Below are 4,733 nucleotides of genomic sequence, written 5' to 3'. Positions count from 1 at the left end.
ATGCCGTGGTGTGGGCATGCTGCAATGTATTCCTGAAGACGTTCCCAGGCTTCCGGGACTGTCTCGTCCTGGAGTTGTTCAAAACTGGAAATCCTGTTCCAAAGGGCATTGGTCTTGCCCACCAAAAAGTACTTGACCAGAAAAGCATTGGAGCACGCATCCCAAGTGTCGAACGCGTCCTTGTAGGTGTAGAACCACATCTTTGCTTTCCCAAGCAAAGAGAATGGGGACAGTCGAAGATGAACATTATCCATCGTAGTGCCTCTTGGGTTGATAATGCTACTCACTTTCAGATTCTGTAGATGAGCGTGGGCATCCTCTGATGCCTTTCCGCAGAAGGGACCTACTTGAACCATGTTGACAAGCCCAGTCTTTATCTCAAAGCCATCAGTGCCTTGGTCATTGTTCAGTCCAGTAGGCATATGGCTATTGGATGGGGCTGAGAATTGACGGAGTGTCTTTTGAGCCATGGGTATTGAAACTGTTGTTATCAAACCTTGATCCAAAGAAAATTTCTTCTGACAGGACGACTATGCGTCAAATATTCACCCAAGTTTTACTGGATCTGAGTTTAAATGATATGGTAGATCGAATTTGGTCCTGCACTGCTCTGCAGAAATCACAAAGATACCGAGAGCAATGGTAATCCCGATAAAATTAGTGGTGACAAACTAGTAAACTTTATCAAACTATTCAACGATATCTTTAGCCAATTGCGTCCCCGGCAACAGTGCCAGAAATGCTTGTTGGCATTTCTTACGCTCAATAGAATATGGATTCCGCAAGTGCACAGAATCACCGCTGTAACACTTCACCTTGGAGTATTCCAGGGTATCGTATATTTCCTCAAGGAACCACTATGGTTAAAGAGTATTGAAGAATCGAATGACATACTTTACTAGATATATCAATCGACTAACTTAGTGGGGGTAAGCCTGATATGATAGGATAAGATAATGGCCAACAATGACCGTCTGACACAGGAGACTCTAATCCTTAGAGGGATAAGCAGCTGGGAGGACAACGAGCGAGAAAGACTCCTAAAATACTTGTAAACTATCGAGCTAGTCTCTCTAGACTAAACCTTGCGTCTAACTAGTTATCGGGAACCTAGAGCTTACTTCGATGGCTGGAAGAGGAAGGACTTCAGAAAGGGATGAGAGGGGAGTCCAACGGCAACCTGCAACTATGTTGGTGTTTCTTATGCTCAATAGAATATGGATTTCGCAAATGCACAGAATCACCGCTGTAGCACTTCACCTTGGAGTATTCCAGGGTATCGTAATTTTCCTCAGGGAAGCACTATGGCAAAGAGTATCAAAGAATCGAATGACAAACTTTACAAGAGATAACAACCGACTAACTTAGTGGGGGTAAGCCTCATAGATAGAATAAGATAGTGGCCAACGAAGACTGTCTGACACAGGAGACTCGAATCCTTAGAGAGGTAAGTAGCTGGGAGGACAATGACCAAGAAAGACACCTAAAACACTTCTAAACTATCGAGCTAGCCTCTTTAGACTAAACCTTGCTTCTAACTAGTTATCGGGAACCTAGAGCTTACTTCGGCGGCCTCAGGGAAGGACTCAGACTGGGGTGAGAAGGGAATCCAACGGCAGTCAGCACTACTGCTATGAAAGCACCCGAACATGGTGGACTACAAGGGACGGACAGGGCTGTCACCACCTACCGCCTACTACAATGGTACCGTGGGGTGGAACACATTTACTAGCTAACACTAAGCTCGGACACCACGTCCGTACTCGGTGATAGGATTTCTCTTGTCGCGAACAAGAGAAATCCCCCTCAACCTAGGGACCTAACTTGAGGTCCCTAGTCCGGGCGAGAAAACCCGTAAGGTAAGATCCCGATAAACAAGAGAGATACAAAGCCTAAGCTAAAGGAATTACTTCCGCACACAAGTATGATAATTTGAGAAGATAAATAAATACGGAAAGTAAAGCTGACTCGAAAAGATAAAGAAGATAACTTATATTGATAAATGTCAAAGGAAAAGATACAAGAGCTTATACCCGACTTCCAATGACGACTCCGGAATCCCGAGACAAGCTCGACTCGACTCTAACTCCCATACTACCTAACCTACTCTAGAAAGGAAAAGTGAGAAGAGAACTCCTTTTGGTGTGTGTACAAGTGATGAATGGAGGTCCTATTTATAGTGGTTAGAGGTCGGTAATTGACCGGTAGCTGCAGTTGTAAGCAACCCCTAACTTGGCTTCAACTCCACGCGAAGGGGGGACGCCAGAGGATGCCAGGTGGGGCCGGCCGGCCTCCCCTAGGCCGGCCGGCCTTGGGATGCCACCTCTCGGGCACCGCCTTCGGATGGATGCTCCTGATCTCTCCTGGATGTCGGTTCTCGTTGCTTAGCTCCAACGCAGACAAGGCCAGGCCGGCTGGCCTCTCCATGGCACGTGATGGCCCTCGGTTCCACCGACATTATGACTTGACGCTTGTGATTGCTCTAGGGTATTGGATCACTGGCTTGTTCTCAATGTTGCACTGACTTGTGGGTCCTTTGATCCATGGATAAGCCTTTTGGTCCATTCGACCAAACCGACCTCCAATCCATGTCTCAGGGATAACTTACTCATGTCATATTGCCCTGAACCGAAGATGTGGGACACTTAATGGAGGTACTAGGCCGGCCGGCCGGCCTAGGTTTTCCCAGTTTCGGCTCATTTTTGGTATATTATCTCCTTAAAGCAAAACTCATCCAAAACTTGTTGCACTTATTAGAAAAAAAGGTAAAATATGTATGGAACATGGTGCAAAGCTCAATTTGTTCCCGTGAAGTTGACGGTCAAAATGGGAAATAATGGCCGTCAACACCCCCCCAAGATTAAACTTTTGCTCGTCCTCGAGCAAAGCTCAAACTGAGGCTCGATGGATCAGGAGTTACATCGATGTTCATACCCTACAGATACCTTATGCACAACATATTACTCTAACCCTTGTGTACTTTGAATAAGTTGGCTCATACCTTGATTTCTGTAGATGGGGCTTACTCACATTTCATCCCTCGTCTTGGGCGGTTGAGAGACCGAACAATCTTTACCCGAATATTTCCTGCTGCCTGTTCAGGTTCCTATCTTGGAGTTTTGCATGTTTTCAAAAATGGTTTAAGATTCCCCGATGGTGCTCTCAAATCGCTCAAGGTGTATGATTCTCACCATGGTCGGGAATTTTGACCATCTTCATCCTACTCTAAGGCTGATATCTGAAGTTTTGGGTATGAAGAGTGTAGCATACCTTTGTTACTTGTGTTGCCGAGCCGAAGAGTGGTTCGCAAGAGGTCGGTACTCGATCAAATCTCGATCTTATGGAAGGTGAAAATGTTTAGGGGAGTGGGAGGAAATGGACTCACGCTTAGAACATCTCTGGTCTTTCTATTTGAGCTCCTTATTTCGTCTCTCTTGAGTGGAGGTATGGGTCTTGTCTCCTTTTTCCTTTTCTTTCTTTGCTTCTTTGTCTAGTTGTTTTTTTAAGAAGATAACCCATACTCCATGAGGATAGAGTTGTTGGAAGGGAGCATTACTTGAATAGACCATTCGAGATGGATAGGCTTGCTGTGGAGATTTTGGGTTTTGTTATGAGGGGAATGGTCTGGCGAAGGTGGATATCAATACCCGTAGTAGGTGATTGATATGCCAGACATTTTGAGGCTATCTAAACAATGGGTACGCAAAGGAGAAAGATCGGTAGATGACAAGTACCTTCCTCGAATGGACTCACCATTCGGCAGAGCTCAAAATAACTCAAGATAGCTTATATTTATTCATATGATAAAATATTATGTCTCTGGGTAGGACATGTAGACCAAAGGGGAAATCTTTATCATGTTTTATTTTAAAGAAATTCCGAGAGGTTCCCTACTAGAGAAAGCAGTTTTATTCCGATTCGGGCCATCTCGAATCTCACAACAACTTAGACTTGGAAATCAAGCTCATGCTCCCACTCAAACCAGAACTTTAATGATATTTTCATGAGCCAACATTTCAAGTACTAGCAGAATAAAAAGTTGTAAACAGGGTACTTGCAAAGCATGAACATAGCAACTATTCATCATCTCCATGATAAGAGCTTACACGAGTTTTCACACATATGAGTTGGGAGTTTTATTCAAAGCATGAAACATTTTTTTGTGTTTTATTTATTTATTTTGTTTTTATTTTATTTTACTCTTTTTTTAATTTTTTTTGAAAGACTCAAACTATATATATATATTTTTTGAAGAACACAAGATGAAAGGACAGGTTGGATGACTTACCTGGATACATTGGCATCCCCCCCAAGCTTGAATGAAGCTCAGTAGGTTTGCCATCTTGGCCGATTTTTTTTGTATGCAATGCAGAATTGAAAGAATGCATTTATAAAAATTTAAACATGCCATGATGTCAAAGGAAAAAAATATGCAAAAAGATAAACTATCCTACATGCAAATGCAGGAATGGATAACTACCACGTACCTCATGGCAAGGGCTCGAGTTTCTCGTCCCTAGCGAGACTATCCATACCTTGGGTTCAGTCGTCATCACCTGATGGAGATGGTGGCGACACTTTCTTCTGCCGTAGGCAGAGTTACTTCGATCTCTTTCTTCCCAAATTCCAGAAATTTCTTACGTTGGATATTTCGCTTCGCGTTCCGTTGGTTATACACCTTGATCTCCTCCCGAGTTCGAAGATTCTCCACGAATTCGATGAGGGTATAGTTG

At 43.7% G+C, this 4,733-nt stretch overlaps 1 non-coding gene across 1 annotated transcript; it reads left to right on the top strand.

The window, feature by feature from the left end:
- LOC120687050 lies at positions 1–107 on the top strand. Its single transcript, XR_005680552.1, has one exon. It is a non-coding gene; the product is annotated as a small nucleolar RNA R71 (small nucleolar RNA).
- Positions 108–4,733: the final 4,626 nt, after the last annotated feature.

Source organism: Panicum virgatum, chromosome 8N (assembly GCF_016808335.1).
Source record: "Panicum virgatum strain AP13 chromosome 8N, P.virgatum_v5, whole genome shotgun sequence".
Classification (NCBI taxonomy): domain Eukaryota; kingdom Viridiplantae; phylum Streptophyta; class Magnoliopsida; order Poales; family Poaceae; genus Panicum; species Panicum virgatum.
This window is presented reverse-complemented; position numbering and strand designations above follow the sequence as displayed.